The following is an 18536-nucleotide window of genomic DNA, read 5'->3' as shown; positions in this document are numbered from 1 at the left end:
CTCACTGTATGTATGCTGCCTTTCGCTGAGAAAAAGATGCAAGTTTCCAAACCCTTAGAGAAAACTGTTCTTAATATAGACCCACTGAAAAAAAAAGCCAAAAAAAGAAATCTCAAGTGTGAAAATGCATGGAAAACACAGCTTCCTTTTTAATGCCTTTCTACCTGAAATATGGGTGGAGAACCACTTTTAAAAGTGGGTTTCTTCTACCTTTGCCTTCCTCCCTGCAGGCACAGGAGATTCAGTGGGTCTCACGTGGTTCACAGAGGGAAAACTGAGACATCATCTGCTCCAGGATGACATTAGAGGTGCCTCGTTCCTTGGCCAGAGCTGTTTTTACAGACACACAGGAAATCTGCAGCAGCAAAAGGATTAAGAACAAGTCTTAAATGAGTGACCTCTCCCACCCCAGAGCATCCTCTCCTATTTCTGTCTCTTTCCAACAGAAGACACACACTACCCATGGCAGAGCAAAAAGGAAGGCAAACCTCTGAGCTGTTCCAGGGTGATGAAGCAGATGCTGCCACCCAAAGAAGCAGCAGCAGCATTTTTTTTTCCCCCCTTCAAATAATTTCATCAATAAAAAGACACCTAATTTCCACCCAGCTCCAGGACTGGCATGGGACCTGCCAATCCCCAGAACTTTGGAGGTTTCCCAAGGCAGTGGTGTGGCCTTTTCTGGGCCCTTTCCTGCTTCTCTGCTGCATGGTGATCCCTACATCCTGGGGCCAGATCCTTTGCCTGCACATGTCAATGTGATGAGGATGGGTGATGGGGTGAAGATGGATTAACATCCATGGATTAACTTTTAACTTTATAGCTCCAGTTTTGGGAAGGGATTTCCCAAATGCTATCTTTGGTCCATATATGTAATAGAGCAAGGAAAACTACTTAAATTATTTCATCCCCTTCCTCATTGTAACATAAACAAATTCAGTCATATGTTTTAATTCATGAGAAAACGACCCTCCAAATGCTCTGGCAACACAGTGTGAGAGCTGCTTGCACTGACTTCCTTGAGAAGAGGCTTCAACCCCCAGGCAAACACCTGTGGAAGTTTTATGAGAGCCTAGACTAAGAGGAAAGCCAGGAGCAGACATCTGTAGGCTTCTTTTGGGCCAGGGATAAGAGATTGCCAGTATCTGCTGGATGGGGAAGGACTGATGGACCCTGTGGGCTTCACAGCTTTAGCTGTGAGGAAATCCTCCCAGCTCCCTTGTCTCAAACAAAAATGCTTGAGCTTCCTGCCTCTTCCGTGTTCATTTCTTTGCTTCTTGAAATCACCTTAAAAAAAAGGTGTGGTTAATTTATAGACAGATGAACTCTGCACCATTTCCCAAAACCATCCCTGGACTTAGTGCCTTAAGTCTTATCAGTATTGGACTGGTATTAGCAGTACTGGACTGGCCACTTAGCACCCACCACAAACGAAGGTGATATTCAGGATTACATCTCAATTTATCAGAAATTTCCATGTCATAATAGCAGCAGGTGATGACTATAGGACATGACACACAGCTTCAGAGTTCTGGGCATCCACAGTCCTATTCCTAAAAGTGTGCTTGCATGGCTTTTTTTTGTTTGTTTTCCATAAAATATTGGATGGATTTTGCCACAGTTTCACAGGATGTATCCACTGCCTTTAGGATCAAGCTTTGAGACTTGGTGATCAGGCTCTTCCTTGGGGTCACCAACAAATGAATTTGTCTGCAAGCTTGTGGAAAACACTGGCACCAGAGATTGGGGGTGTTCAGAAAGTTCAGATGAGTGAGTGCAAAGGAGAGAAGAGGGACATGTGGCCATGGAAGGTGTGATAGCTCAGGCTGCTGAGGATCCACCATTCCCAAGAAAACCTGGAGAAACTGAGCTGACAGCTACTCCCTGGCGTCAGCTGTTGTGCCTGGGCTGAAAATTAAAGTGGGATAGGAACTGAGCAGAGACTGTGCTGTGCTCTTGTTTAGTTTACAAGCAGAGATGTGACCAACATGTCCCACCACAGACCTTAACTCCAGTTCAGCTGAACTGGAGCCTGAGGCAGCTGGAGGAGAGGAAATGAGCTTGTGCGGGTGTTCGGCTGCCGGTGTCTCCTTTCAGCTGAAGTTCCTATCAATGGTTGTTGATGCTACAGGTCATTTCCCATCTGACCCTTTAAATCTGGAACTTCACTGGATTTCCCAATGGTAAGAGAGGTCTGGCCAGCTTTCCAGGCAGCTTTTCAGGGTTAGTAGTGTTCTTCTGAGAACTGGAGGGAAATGTTGGAGCAGGCTGTAACCCACGTCACGCAAAAGTTCAGGAAATAGGTTTACAGGAGTAGGACAATGGGCTTCTGTTTACAAGGGGTGCTTCATAGCAAGCAGCAGATGTCATCTGTGGATAGGCAAATCAGAGTCTGCTGGAGTTACTCTCAAATACACAAACAAAACTGTTAACTGGAAACCTTAATGTCAAGGATCACAACGCCAGATTGTTCCAAAAGCCAAAGAGCTGTGTCAACACCATTGCCTTAGAGGCTGCTTTTTGACTCTGGATTATCTCCCAAAGCTGTTTAGGCACCCACAGACACAGTCACCACCACCTGCAAGGTGACTTGTGTCTCCAGTTTGTGGGTATTGGCTCTGAGCTGGGAGCACACATGTTGTCTCACTGCAAGCAGCAAAGCCATGAGGGACTATGGAGGACTTTGTGCCAAGCTTGGATTAGTTTTTTAATCAAACATTCATTATCCAGAAATGTCTTCTCATTCAAAACACATGGTCATTTGAACCAGTACAATGGGGAAAATAGCCATGTCCAGTAAACTCTGGGAAGCTCCAGTCCATTCAAGTGGCAGCCCTTCCCCTAGGATCTCCAAATGCTTCACATGAATTAACCCAATGTGCCCATGAGACAGCTGTAATCCTGGGGCTGGCAGCTCTCTGCAGTAGCACCCACTGCTGCACAGAGGTTGTCTGCCTGTGTGGGGCACAAAGGTGGAGTTTTAGAGTAGGAAGACAAAAGTTTGCATCCCAACACCATTGAAATGTGGAGTGGCCACTCTGTGAGTCACCAAGTAGCCATAGGGCTACACACTTACCTAGTCCAGTTGGTATTCTTTGCTCAATTGAACTCTCATGCTACTCCTCACCTCTCCTCCATGAAGTATTTCATGCATGTTCTCTGCCTAACCCTCCTCTACCCATCATGTTCTAACTGTTTTCATTGCTCTTCACCTAATTTCTTCTATGTTGGGGGAAAGTGCCTCTGGGTGTACTCAGAAACCCAACTTGTGGCACTTAACTGAGGTAGTCAACTGTTGCTCATGAATTTACTGGGGAGAAGCCTTACCAGGAGTCAAGTTATTTTTTTTATTTATCTCATTTCCCTGGAGGAGCCCATTTCTTCCAGTTTTCTGTGGAGGAGGCCTCCAGAGAGCAGCTGGCTAAGATTGGTTCCTAAATTTGGCTGGGGTGAAAACTGCTGCCCTGCAGAGGTCAAAGGGAGTTAAGTTTGCATGGGATTGGGAGGCACTTGTGAAAGCACAACCCTTTCTGCTGAGTCCTTTGTTTGCTGTGCCATGGCTGTACAATGAAGGCTGGGCTCTCTCTGTGCCAGGCACCACATAAAAAAGAGAGGGAGAAAGTTTTCTCACCCTAGGGTTTGCAGTCTAAGCAGACAAAGGGGGGCTGCAGAAGAGTGAACAGAGTTTGGCTTGCAAATATTATGTTAGCTCCCTGATTTCTTCATGGTTGGTTAGGTGGCAGATGTATTGCTGTCTTTGAATGGTTTGGGAGGGGTATCTGTGCACGCCTGGGAGTGAAACAGGATCTTGTCTTTTATGGCAAATTTGGCATGAGGAGATGTTCCCAATTAAATGTGGGCACAATCAGATGAACACTTGCAATCCTACCAGAATGATTTAAAACGGGATTGGTTTAATTTGCTATATACAAAGGATCATGTTCATTGGAAAATGCTTTTATTCCAGAATTAGAGCATCTCTACATGGAGTTTTTCAGGGAGATCTATTCTTTCTTAAGTCCATCCCTTCCCTTAACCTAGATTAACTTCCCTGGATAGAAAAGTGTGTGTATAACACAGAAGGGGCCCAGGAAAAAGCAGGAAGGGATTAGCTGAAAGGAAAAACAAAGGAAAAGGCAGAGATATGGAGGGGAGTGAGATAATTCAGCTAGTGAGAGGAAAGGAAAATGAAGAGCAGTTGGTGGAAAGAGTTCATCAGGCCAGGACCTGAGCAGGGGGATCACACACCCCAAGGCAGCTCCATGAGACTTTTCTCCATGAAGCCCTCAGCTTCTGGAGGAGCCATTTGATGGGGAGCTCAGCTCTGGAGTTGTTCTCTTTAAGAATAGAAGTGTCTCGATTGAAAGAAAATATCATTTTCCATAAAAGCCATAAATAATGCCAGTGTCTTCGCTGCTCCCTTGCAAGATGTTAGTCCACTTCTGGAGTCAAAGGTAATAAGGCTAAAACACACACACACACACACACACATACACAAAAATCAGATGGCAAATCAGATGACCCAGTGCAATGAAGAGGCTGCTGCCATCAGTTCAGCCACCCCCACTCAGCCCCTGTGACCAAGGGGAGCACAGAGAACACTCTGCACCTGAGGGTTTAAATCTTTGCTTTGCCACAGGTTTTTGAAGTTAGCTTGGACAAGTTCCTTGGCCTCAGGAAACAGTCCCTGTGCTTGGCTGCTGGTCCTGATTCCTGATGCTTCCTTACCTCTTAAGGATGTCTCAAGGAGCTCAGCACCAAACACTGTAAGAAAACATGTCCCATGGCAATAGGAGCTGCACATATTCCTCAAGTGGGTCCAGACTGTGGTGTCACTGGTGTTACATTTCCTAATCTATGGTCCTTTAAAACAGAAACAGGAAGATGTGATACTCAACTGTATCACCTGCACACCCAGGGCTTCCTCTAAATGAGCAATGCTGCTTGCCAGATTGTATTTCCTGTGAGCAGGAGCTGTGTATGGTGGGGTGCAAAGCACAGCCAAAGTTCAGTAAAAAAAAAAAATAAGAGAGGGAGAGGAATAATAATATTTTATGCATTAATTCACTGAGAAATAAAATGAGGTACAGAGCTGTTGATTGGTTTACACAGCCAAAAGTGTTGAATATTGAAATATTGAGCCCACGAGTCCAATTCTAACAATCTCATCCCACTTCAACTGCTAGCACAGACCATTTTTTCATATTTTCCTGCCATTGCTATGTACAAGGAATTTTATCCAAAGAGCATAATTTCTTTTTAATCTGATTTTAGAAATGGTGGAAAATTTGCAAAGGAAAGGAACCAAATAATCTCAAGGATGAGAGCAAGCACCAAGAGAGTTCAAAGAGGAGAGCAAAACTATAAAGAAAATTTATCTCTGCTAATGCATCCAGATCACCTGCAGTCAGGAGCTCAAAGAAAGCAGTTTTAGTTACTGATGACTCTGGGGATGCTAAAAACAGATTAGAAAACACATGTATCATCACTGGTCTCTCCTTCCTTCCTTCCTTCCTTCCTTCCTTCCTTCCTTCCTTCCTTCCTTCCTTCCTTCCTTCCTATTCCTTGGGAAGAGGAAACTCTGCATTTAGATCCCTCCATTCTTAGAGTATTCATCCCATACCTCTTGTTTTTCAAGATAACATTACATTTTTCCGAGTATTAAGATGTATCCTTCTCTGAAGTTTTGGGTAGGGAAGAAACTTCAGTCCCATCTGTTGAAGTTATGCCATTGTCTTTGAGAGAAAGTTTTGCTGAGCTAGGGAGCAGGAGGTGAGTGTGACTGTCCAGCCCCAGGTGTGAGCACCTTCCCACAGGACACCATGTCCTGATTTTCTTCCAAGCACAGGTCAGCAAAAAGAGAGCCCTAAAACAGCCTTTGAAAGAAAGATACAGACAGATGAACAACATGATTACTCACTAGACAATCGTATTCTCACTAGAGCCATGTGTTTTTTCAGCACAGTGGGATACTTTCCTCCGAAGGCAGGGATGTCCTGTAGGACATGTCCCCAGCAGTGCAAGGGAGCTCAGGAGCAGAGCTAAGTGCTGTGACTCCTGAATCCCTTAATGTGGATCTGTCACAGGTTATCTTCTTAGCCTTAAGTGCAAGTCTGAGCTCATAAGTGGGAATTTCACCTAATAAAAGGAGGTTCAAAATGGCAGCACCCATCCAGGGTATATGGTGTACTGGAAGTGCATGTCATAAGGAGAGGCTCTGTATTTCTTTAACTGAAAATTAGGCAAGGAAAATCTCAGAGATTGTTGTGATCCTCCCATATTGTTTGACTGGAAGTAGGGCTGATCCTCTAGACCTGCTCCAGGGATGCAGAGGACCTGGTTTCCCCTTGTCAGTGCTGTGCATCCACAGACAAGACTTGCTCACATGGTCATTGGAGATGTTTCACTTGAAACATAAAAGTAGCATTACATTCTCCTATGGAGTAATCCATCTTCCTGCACTGCCAGGTAGCCCACAGTCTACTGAAGCTCCAATTGGGAGCCAATTACTCAGATGAGGTTCTTTGAACTCAATCCTACACTCAGCAAACCTGGATTTGCTCCCCCATTCTGCAGGTTTCCAGTGTGGCACTTGTTTATCCAGCCTGAGCCCCATATCTCCCCACCTAAAAAAATAGGATTTTTGGGTTTATCTCCCAAAAGACTGAGAGGTTAAACTGTTCCAGAATGGGAAATGTTTCACCTGAAGGGCAGTGAGGTACAGGGACATTACTTCAGTCTCTCTGTTGCTGGAGCAGCCTGTATGCAGGTCAGCTGCTCTTAGCAGTGGGATATAAAAGCAGACGTGGGAGATGTGAAGCTACATTTTTTAATGTCTCTTTTTTACTATACCTGCATTTTTTTTCTCTCTGTGCAATTATGACCTCTTAAATATCAAATGGACTATCTAGTATTGCAGAACAGTTGTGCAGTTTCTTATGAGAAATAAATATGTTTTCTATTATATTCACCAGGTGCATTCTATAAAGAGGGCGTTTATGGTAGAATCATATATATTTCAATAAAGGCTTAGTAGTTTTATGTCAGAAAGAGGTAGTCCTGAAACCAAAACCATACATTTCAACTTCACTAAAATTCCTTTTTTTTTTTTTTTTTTTCTGAAATAAGGTAAGCCTTCAAATATGAACAAAACATATTGGGCACTACATAGGGTTTAGAGAGGGTGGCTTAAGACTTAGGGATGAAAAAAAAATACTGATCGCTTAGATGGGATTAAGGAAAGTTGGAAAACATAAAACCCCACAAAAATAGGCAGAGTCACACAGCATTTAAAAATATAGAAATTTATATCCAAGGCCTGCATTTCTACCATTTGGAATCTTCCTTGGGAAAATGGTTAATTAAAACTAAGCCATTGAAATGGTAATTTACAACCCTGTTTGGAGCAGAAGCCTGGAACAGTAATTTCTGGAACAAGGTTGTGCATCCCAGAGTTCCAGCATAGAACTACTGTACAGACATTGCTGGAAAAACTCAGCTTCTGCTGCCTCATGGCTGTTAATCTGGCACCTCTGCATATACAATTCAAAGCATTTTACAAATATTTGTAATTTGTAGGAGGAGACATTGCAGAGACCCAGCTTGATCCTGCAACCATAAATAAAGTGTCCCAACACAGAACTCTGATTTTAAAACAAACTGCTTGAAGAAGGTGTGGGGGGGGGATATATTATATATTATATATTATATATTATATATTATATATTATATATTATATATTATATATTTATATAATATTATACATTTATATTTATGAAATATAAACTAGCCTGCAGTCTTAAAACAAACAGAGAAGGAATCTTTGTCATTTGAAAAGCTAAAGAAAGTAAAGATTTGGGGTTCTACAAGTTTTCTGTGGCTCCTGCAAGTGTTTTCCACCACCACAACTTCAGTCAAACATCGTTTCATAGCTTTGTGAAACCCTCTGAATCCCATTGATTTCCATGAGAACATGAAACAAGGTGGCTGAGTTCTTCCAAGGGATGTTTTGTTCTTACATCTCCCCAGCAGGAGAAACAAATCAAACTGCCTTATCTCAGGCAGATTTTTTTTTTACAAAGAGCATATGCATTGCTTATTGAGAACATGTACAGCAGGTAAGAGCCAAAGAGGGAATACAAGCTCCTAAAAATCCAAGCAAGAAGCTCCCACTTGCAAAGAGAATTGAAGCTTTTCCCAGACATCACTTATTTCATGAACATTTGCTGTGTGTTTCTTGCATTTTCCCCTGCAGCTCGTGGCAGAGGATATTGTCAGTGTTTGAACTGTCACGACAGAAGTCTTCAGGTTCATAACTATACTGGACTGCTGGTCAGACCAGTAAGCATCCAGCATTAATCTTGAAATAAGTTAAAATAGTGCCTGGCTCTGGCCAAGCAGGAGCTGCAGCCAGCACAGCACTCAGTGCCTTACAGAGTTTGGTCCCTTTGGAGAAAAAAAAAAAAAACAAAACAACTTTGTCCCTGCTGCTCCTAAACCACAGCCAACACTGGCACATTTGCACTGTATGTGAGGGGCAGATCCTGGAATAAACTATTCCCTCTGTCACACCAAGAATTTCAGAAACTTTTTAATTTCTGCAAAGTGCTGAGATCCTCTGCAAACGGGAGCCCAGAAGTAAGCCACAATGCATTTGGTAACAGTTGGATAGCAGAGCCCAGGAAATAAACAAAATCAAGGGCAGAAATGCCTTATTTTAATTATTTTATTTGATTTTTTTAACATGCGTGGACTGTGCCTAATAACTCTGCTGATTTCCATCTCTGCTGAAATGAGTCTTGGCTTTTGGAATAGTTTGTTGTTCCCCCTCTTCAGAAATATTGCACAATATTAACTTTCAGCAGCCTTGGGCCAGCCTGCCCTTTGTGTGCTTGGTGTGTTCTGCTGGCCTTGAACCATGACTGCAAATAATGAAGTTGTGTTGGCTCAGTGTTTATTTCTGATAAATCTCAGCCCCCCCCCCAGGTCCCCCTTTTCTTTATGCTGAATACCTAAATGTTTTCTCGAAGTCCTTAGCAAAATCACATTCAAACAAAATGTCACTTTGTTGTTAAAGGTGTCCCAATCATGTATGCATTTCTGTGAGAGCATTTAGAAGGAAGGGAGAGCAGTTGCAAGTTTGTATCTTTACAGTAGGTAAAAAATAAGTAGATTAGGCACAATCAGTGCTGGACACACACATATGTGCCTCACCATTGCTTTTTTCTGCCTGAGCTGCGACCAATCTGACCACTGGCAGCCACTGAGACACAGGAACAGGGAAGTTCACATCTCATCCCTTGGTGTGCTGAGGATGCTGCCAAAACCTGGTGATTTGGTCTGCTGAGGATGCTTTGAAAATATGCCTTGAGTAAGAAACAAGAAAGGTCCAACCAGAAGTTATTAAAATTCCTGCTCTGCTTGACCTGAAGCATCATCTTCATACTGGATCACTCCAAATTAGGCACAGAAAGGATTAAGTCTGGTTCTCCACATTGCTAGTCAGCCTCTAACAGTTGAGCCTGGCTCTGGCAGCCTGTTCCAAGCCCTTCCAGCTATGAACTCACACATCTCTACAAAATGTTTCATCTTTGACCAAGTCTGGGAGCAGAGGAGAGAGGGATCACTGCAGCTCTGGCTGCAGCTTCTGACTCAGCACAGGAGAGATGCTGATACCTCCTCTCCAAGTTCTCTGCCAGCCTTGCAAAAATCAGGGTATGAATCAAGCCTGTGCTATTCTGGCCTCACTCCATTGCCTGAAAAAGGCAGAGCTATCAAACTATCTTGAGTTTCTTTCCTTCCTTTCTTGCCCCCCCCATGCAAAGGCCTGTTCCTCCCCTGAGCTACAGAAGATTTGGTCTAGCCCAGCTCTGCATGGCTGTGATTTATATCAAGTGCTGCAGATGTGCTTTTTAAAGAATGCTTAAAAATTACTCCCCCTAATAGAGATTAATTATTGATTACCTAAGTAATAGCTCTGTCTGCAATAGGAAATAGATGTGGAGCAACCCCCACACATCAGTCACTGACAGTATCCGTGGAAATAGCACACCAGAGGAAATAGAGGGGGTTTGCAAATCCTTTTCTAAAACTGTCCTCATCCTCTACACTGATGCAAATAAATATATATACAAAGGTGTATATATGTGATATATATATATATGTATATATTCTCATTAATCCTTTGACTTTCTCTGGAAAGCTACTTAGCTCCTCACTTTTCACTGAACTTCCTACTGATGACTTAACATTTCTAATAGTGATGTTCTGGCATCTCCCCTCATGGCTTCCCACACTCTGTGTCCTTATTGATTCTGGAAACAGATGAGCCTCTGATAGGGACAAGCAGAACTTGTCCCCATGGTAGGTCAGCTGAGTGACGTGGATGTGTCCCCTGCCAGCAGCCGTGCTGCGTCATTCCATGTGGCAATGGAAGGGGAGGGACAGAGGGAACAAGGTGTGAGGTGACTGCATAGGACAGAGGTAAATAGTGCAGCACAGTGAGCATGACACTGAGGAGCTGGAAAGATGAAGGTCCTCTCCTTCCCTCTTCAGCTCTTCTTTGATTTGCAGGTGTTGGGTCTCCAGTCTCCAGCTGTTCTGCACTTGGCCTTGGCTGTCATGCTCAGGCTGAACCCCAAGGCTACAGCTCTTGACTTGCTCACAGCCTGGGCCAAAAGGGACTTTTGCCTCACATGTTTGCCACTGAGCTGCAGGGGTCACAGCCTCAGCTCCTGTCAGCTCTCCAGAACTCAGAGTTACTCAGCCCTGACCTCCTCACCAGCAGTCCCAATGCCAGCAGTACCAGTGCCAGAAGCCCATCCAGCCCACTGCAGCAACCTGACTTTAAAGAGACAGTCTTCTTCACCAGCTCCTATTGCAGGGCTTTTTTATCTGCTCAATTTGTTGAGAAAAGATAACAATTTTCCCTGAGCTTTCCCTTCTGAGATAGCATCAAAGCAAGGTCAGATGTTAGACATGACCTTGAGGACATGTGTCCTCAATTCTGCTTTGCAGCAGCGTGTCCCTGCCTCTGGAGTGCACATCATCTTTGGAGCATGAGAATATCACACAGAAACTGGAAAAACATCTGTAATGGCTGCATCTGCCTGGGTACTCTGTTCATTTTTCCGGAATCATGAGAGCATGAGAGACTGTTGCAGTATACACCAGGATTCATGGAAGAACTTCACTGGCTGATAATACCAGCCAGGAGTAGTAGGAGTCTTGGGCTCACCAGTGCTGTGATTCCCATCCCTAGTTCCAGCTTGATGGCTGAAGTTAAAAGGTAATATTTTTATCCCATAACCTCCACAAATGCTATTGGGTTTATGGCTGATAACAAAGTATAATATGGGTGTAGTTGGTTCATCTCTGGTAGTTGCTTTATTTGCTATTTTCCTTGTTTAGATGGAGGGGATACAGAAGAGAATTGTAACTGTTCTCCCTGAAGAGATCCCCCTCTGGATTTCTAAGACCTAGCATCACATTTTTGAGGCCAGGGACTTATTTGCAAGGGACACCCATTGCTGACTCACTGCAGGGGTTGTCATGGCCATCTTCTTACAAAGAGCTGTGTATTTCAGTTTCCAGAAGCTCCCTAATAGTGAGCTCTTCTGCCTCAATCCCAAAGACATTATCCAAAGACATCCCAAGCTGTCCTGCAGGCAAATAAGCCATAACATAAACATCATTATAGGTTAAAGAAAGCAGGAGGCTTTCAAAGATCCACTTGGTACCTGGCCCCCTTTCATCCTCTACAGGACTGAAGCTTTGAGCTGGCACAAACCCACAGGCAGACAATAGTGGGAGCTTCCTGCCAGGAGATGCTGAATTACACTCCAGTGATGTGAGCCAGGCCAGTGGGCTGAAAATCACTCATTGTGCTGCCAAATGCTTTGGCCTGAGCTGGGGTTGTAACACTGTCCTCTTTAGCACTTGTGTAAAACAAGCTACCAAGCATCAAGGAGCCCAGAGAAACTGGAGTTAAATCTCAGCAAATGCCTCTTGTGGCACTTGTGCTGATTTTGTGGGAGACCCAGGCTAAAGAAGCAGCAAACACACATGGCTGCATCAGGATTGCTCTTTCTTAGCACAGCTGTACCCTTCTTGCTGGGGGGAAAACAAGACAAAGAATATAATGCAGTAATGCAGCTCACTGGAGGTAAGAAATTCCAGGTGCAACTGCACCTGCCAAACTCTCAAAGCATCCAGAGTTCTTAAAATATCCCATTGGCTTTTGTTTGGCTCACATGTTGTAAACAAAAGGTTTTGACACTGTTGCTATATGGGTAGAATGGTGTTGCAGGAGCAGCTACTGATCCAGGGACATATTACCAGAAGTCATCATTTATGACACAAGTATCCAGAAACCAGAGGAGAGCATCTCTCTGTCCTTCAGATGTCCTCCATCCCCACACGGAGAACTGTGACAGTGGCACTTGAAGGACAAAGGGCTACAGGGGCTGCAAAGTGATGCAAAAAATCCATTTATGCACAAATTTGTACATAATGGGTGTGTTTTCAAAAGGATGAGCTGAAGATGAGATAACAGCCTTTCAGCTCAGTATGTCTGCGCATATGTCGACTCCCTGGGATTCTAGCAGTTTAGTGTTGCACCATTTGTACCACTCTGCATTTATGCCTAGGAAATTTTTTTCACACCCCACAGAGCCATTGCAGACCCTGTAGAAGAGATCTGAACATATCAAATGATGACCTTTGGAGCATGTGCAAAGCTCAGTGGTCTTTCACAGTCTGCAGGAAAATGTCACAGCTCCAGACACATGGTAGTAGTGGACCAAGAGATCCTCCTCTTGGTATTTAATTCCCCAAGATGAGTGATAAACACCTGCAATTGAACTTTAATCCAAATCCTAACAGGAGAAAATAACTTTTCTCTTGTTGGGTCTCTAAAAACTTACTTTTCATTAACATATTAGCTGTGTCCTCTCTCATTAAAACCATGTATTTATCTTCATTTTATTAAGCCGGTCTGGGGCATCACTTCTGGCTTATGAATCTGTCATCTGATCTGCCCATTTCCTAGCTTTGAATATTTCAAAACCATCATTAAAAATGAATATAGGCAGAAATTTCAATCTTGATAATTATCGTTAGCTATTAATTGGTTTTCTGCTGGCATATTCTGTACCAGGTGAAACATTCATGAAAGAGAAATTCCTTGAGCTGTCCAAAAAAAACCATGCTTTCTGGGGAAGTCTTGATATTTTCAGCAGGGTTCAAACACTAACTTTGTCAGCTGTTCCAATTATTAATTGGAATTCCAATATTTAATTTTCAACTTTATTTAAAAGTATGCATGATTTTAATTAAAACAGACAATTCTGTGTACAGCAGGGACCACTATGAAAAGGTACTTAGTAAACCAGATGTTTTCTTGAGGAATACAGATTAATTGCAGTGTTTTTAACCAATTGTATTATCCTTGCAGCAATTACTAACTGCTGATGGAGATGAAGAAAAAATTTAAAAATAAAAATAAATAGCTGTACTGTGTATATTTCTTAACTGGGATTTAGTCAGACTGAGAACATTGCTTGAAGAGGAAGATCAGCACTGAGTTTGCTTGATATTTTAAAGTGCATTTAAATAGTGTCAAACACAAGCAAACATAAACCATAAGGAGCGAACAGAAGTTTGTCTTTCTAGAAGTATGGAAATTATTCAGGAGAAGGAAAATGGAAATAGTGACCAATCTGCAATTGCTGCAAATGCTTTTTATTCCTGGGTGTGTATCAGATGCCCTGAGTCTCCTCTCTTTGTCACAGTTGCAAATGGGAAATGAGTTTTGTGGGAGTTTGCCTGTTACAGCCTGAGAATGGGACTCAGAGACCCCAACAGATTGCAACGAATAGATCCTCTGGTATGAATAATGGTAGAGATTTTTGAAACAAACACTTAGTTTTGAAGAAATCCGTGCTATCAGAAACCTAGACTAGGTGTTATCTAATCAGATCCTATCAAGACCATGCATCTTTCCAAGGGTCACTAAATTTGCCCAAACCACGCAAGACCCAGCACAAGAAATTTTTGCAAGACCCTGAGTGTTCAGATGAAACCAGGAAAGGGAAAAAAAAATGGATCAGGGAAATCTAAGTTTTGCTCCAAATGTATCGAATTCACAGAGAGAGGGTTTGGCCTCAAGGGAATGCTGAGAAATACAGAGATCAAGTCTGAAAGCTGTGGTCACCACCTAAATCCACTGAGAATTTGGCCGTTCTATGTGTTGATTTTGGGTCCAAAATCTGAAGGTAATGGTCTTCTCTTTATATCGTGGCAGTGATGAGTAGGAGCAGATTAAAGGCGCCGGGATTTGGCCCTTTGTAGATTAATAAAGGCTTGCTGAAGGGGAATTCTGCCTTTGTGATTTTCTTAGAAGTGGTCGAATAAAGTGCTTTGATCTAGAAGGGGAGTGTGAAAGGTCACTGGCTAAGCATGTGTGCTGAAGTGGCCTGAGCCATCCAACATGATCAGCATAAATTAGAATCTGACTACCCAGCTTTATTCATCTTTATTGATGTCTATATAGTTGAAAAGGCAGAGGGACCATAACAATCCCAGCCAGCACAGAGAACCAACTGGGGCATGCAAAAATCCATGAAATGTTTAACATTTTCCTAATGGCAGTAAATAGAGGAGCATGTGTTAGTGATGCACAAGCCTCATAATTTTAGAGTTTGGGTTTTGTTTGGACCTGGATCCAAACCTTTGGAAGCTTATCTGAAGTTTCCAAAACTCCTTGTGCTTGCAGAATTGCAGCCAAGTTTTGAGAGTTTATCATGATTTTTTTCCCTTTGTTCCTAGCCCTGGCTGAACCAGCAGTGGTCGTTATTAATGTCCAACTGCAGACCTATCAATATAATATGAACACATTCCCCAAGGCAAACTGGCACACTGATTACAGCCTTGGGGAACAAGAAGCTGCATAAAATTGGACAAAACCACTTATGACACATTCAACAATTGTGCTTCAAGGTCGCTTTTGGTAGCAGAAGCTTTTGACCCCTAAAAGCCATAAGATATGTAGATTGGTGACAGCAGGGAGGGGCAAATTTAAATTTGTACTTTTTTAGAGCATCCATTCAAGTCCAGCAGCCACTTACACTGGCAGTGGAAAAATCCTTCATCACTCCTCCTACATCCACAGAGGATCTCTGCTTTCTGTACCACCGAGCATCCAGGACTTCTTGGTTCAGTCCCCACAAACAGAGGCCTTTGGGGTTGTAGGTCCTCAGAGTGTTACTCAAGCTGGCAACAGTCATTTCATCCCCTTAGGAACTGAAGCTTTCCTCTTTTGAAAATATTGCATAAGTAATAAGAGGGAACATTTCACTTCTGATTACCTGACTGCTGCTCCTGGATGAACAGCAGGCAATATTCAGGGCTCAGCAGCCTGCAGAAAGATCTTTTTCACCCAAAATATGCACAGAACACCATCAAAATTACATATCTCAATCCAGAAAGTTCCTATGGTCAAGGCTCAACTGTATAAAAACCATGTCCCGAATAGCAACCCCTAAGGCAAAAATCTTAAATCTTAAGGTCAAAACCATCATTTTCATAATTTAGCCTGACCTCCAAAGAAACAAACCTTACCAAGCAGTTCCTGCTTCAGGCCTGTAATGTTTGGCATAAATCCTCTGGAAAAAGCTAAGGTCCTGAGTTAGAGGTCCCAAAGGATGGTATATTCCAGCATTTGTGTTGGCATTTTATTCTGACAGCTAATAATTGCCATTGCTCAAAACAACAACATTCTTTATCCAGTTGCACTTTCAGGGAGCAAACACTGTCACCATGATAAAGAGCTCAACACAAGAACACAGATAACTTGTAGCTGTCCTGATATTCATCTTCCACGGGAGAATTTTTTCCTAAATGGGCAGTGAAATAGCAGAGTTACTACTGGTGCCGGATAGAGCCCAAACTGAGCATTCAAATGGACTTCTGCTTTTAAAATTAAGGAAAAAAGTTTATATTTACAACACATGCCTTTTGTTTCCCTTCAAACTGGAAACACAGTATATAATTTTCAATAACTACCAGTGCCCCTATTTTTTCCGACCACAAATTAACCATAGTTCAGTGCAGTGAAATGCAGTAAGACTGATGGAATGCTTCTGCCTAAGGGATGACTTACCCCTAACAAAAATTATGCTTTGCTTCCTATTTGTTGTGTTCAATAATATTGCCTCTCTAAATACTTTTGGTTCAGTACTGACACCAAATGATGAGGAAAGCCTCCAGAGTGTACAGACGTGCAGGATTATGTTTCATTTGTCTTTGTTCCTTGTCCTAATTCAAACCAGCCACCCAACCACTGACTTAGGACTCTGAGATGCACATTGTGGGGTTTTTCAAATGTATTTCATAAACCCACCCAAACTCCAAGGATGACTTTCTGTCCTCAGCTACACCCTTGTAAGAGCAGCACAGTTTATGAGTTTGCACATATACAGCAGAGTAGTTTTGATAAAATCCTGCACATTGCCTTTTTAATTAGTTATGTTTGAAAATACAAATTATTTGCTCCAGACATGCATGACCAGTTCCTGCAAGGGGCCAATAAAAAAAATATACATGCTTTGTACTTCTACAATAGATGACCATCTTTTGTTGGCTATGAGAGGAAATCTACTGTTTGAGGTTTTGTTTTCTCATCTACTTGTTTCAGAGACAAATTTTTCTCATTAGACATAGAGAAGGGGAAAAAAATTCAGGTTTTCTCCTGTGCCCTCTGCCCTAAATTGCATATCTGTCATGAGAAATAGTTCCAAATTCTTTCCAGATGTTAATTGAAAATCTCACTATCCATTAGAATAACCCCTTGGTATGTCTATATACCCAGTCTCACAGCTGATGAATGTGTGAGAACACACTTAGTAACAAAGTACTGAAGAAAACTCATGTTTTCCATCAGAAAATCTGTCCTGATTTCCTTTGCAGAATTAGTGGCTGATTCCATCAAATGCCTGCCATGTTTCTGAAGGCTGCTGTGAACCTGTAATGCTGCTGCATGTAAATAGCTCCACTGGGATTAATGGGAGGATACAAACAAGCAAACATCATGCACACTGGGTGGCAGGATCAGGCCAGTGCTTGGCACATCCCTCACAGTTACAGTGACTTCTTGTTCAGATTTAGCAACTGTGCCTGCTACAGAATTTCCATTAAATTTTATTACTTGCATCCCAAAAGAACATATGCTTAATAATACAATAACTGTAATTAGAAAGAACTTAGGAAAAGTAAGGCCTGTTACATGCAATACCCCATCACTGGCAAAAAGAATGGTGTCTATCATTTTATCACTGCCTGGTTTTAGCCACTTTATTTAAAATTTGATTGAAACTTGAATAAGGATTTATTTTACAAATCCTTACCTGCTCACATTTTGGCTGAGCTAGAGCAATGAACTTTTTTTCATTTAAACTCTAGAGAACGGAAGGACTGCAGGGAAATATTTGTGTTGTCAGCAACAGACTTGAAGACAGAATTAAAATTCAAGAATTCTTGCGTGGAATTTCTCTTACCTAATATAAATCATCTGGAAGTGGGTGTCGAGTCTAAACTTGTTGATCTGGATGCTTCAGTGTCCAGAAGATGAACTATTTCATCTTAGAACAATTGCCAAAGATAAGTGAAATAATCTCTACTCAGAAATGCTCCTTTCTACCTGTAGAAAGCTCCAAGGTGAGCAGACAGGAGAAGGCACCGAAGTTTTAGATGGTTAACATGCAGCAAGAGTAAACAGCAGTGTACTTTCGATATCTTTCCTGGATTTTTGACCATGGAGACAACTCTCTCAGCAAACAGTGCCATTTGAATCAATAACTTGGCTCAGCATGCTGGTTGGGCTGTGTTGACACAGATCTTGCTCTATGCATATCATACATCTCTCCTAGGGTAGCTACCTACACAGGCAAGATCTCAAGCACTGAGGTCTCAACCTGCCTCCTTGATTAGCTCTAATGAAATATATGTTTTGAGGATGAAATCCAGACTAACCTCTGCTGGATACACAGCTCTCAGTGTAATCTCAAAGATTCAAGCTGATCTTGCTCACGGGCAAGTGTGTTTTGAGAATGCTTCAGCTGCAAACATGGCCAGCTTTCAAGTAGCAACACTCAGCTCTACTTGGTTCTGGCTGAGATGTGTCTGGAGCATTGGTTCCAGCCCAGTGATAAGCCAGAGGAGGCTCTAGCTCATGTCTTACATGACTCACATCCCTAAAACAGGTAATAATAATCTCAGAAACAGCCTTTCACCAAAATTCAGAAAAGTCTCCATTTAGAGCTAAGCTGTAAAACTTGCACTTACCTCAAACTTTATGGCAGCCCTGAGCTCCCAGGCAGCAGGGTCACAGGCAGTGAGGGCATCACAAGGTCCTCAGAAGAATTCACTGAATTACTGCTATGGCATTTTCTTCAGGTGCTGGGCTGCTTCCCTGCAAACACATGGAATATGAACCCCATCTGACAATACTTCCTGGGGTTGATACATTCATGCAGAGTGGTTTT

At 42.5% G+C, this 18536-nt stretch overlaps 1 long non-coding RNA gene across 1 annotated transcript; it reads right to left on the bottom strand.

Annotated features, from left to right (window-relative positions):
• Positions 1-239: 239 nt before the first annotated feature.
• On the bottom strand, positions 240-18468 carry LOC115598334. The gene is made up of 3 exons (XR_003987575.1): positions 18337-18468; positions 4726-4860; positions 240-355 (listed from the first exon to the last, which is right to left on the bottom strand). It is a non-coding gene; the product is annotated as an uncharacterized LOC115598334 (long non-coding RNA).
• Between the last annotated feature and the right edge of the window lie 68 nt (positions 18469-18536).

Source organism: Calypte anna, chromosome 4B (genome assembly GCF_003957555.1).
Source record: "Calypte anna isolate BGI_N300 chromosome 4B, bCalAnn1_v1.p, whole genome shotgun sequence".
NCBI classification, from domain to species: Eukaryota; Metazoa; Chordata; class Aves; order Apodiformes; family Trochilidae; genus Calypte; species Calypte anna.
Note: the sequence above shows the minus strand (reverse complement) of the source record. Positions and strands in the feature narration are given on the sequence as shown.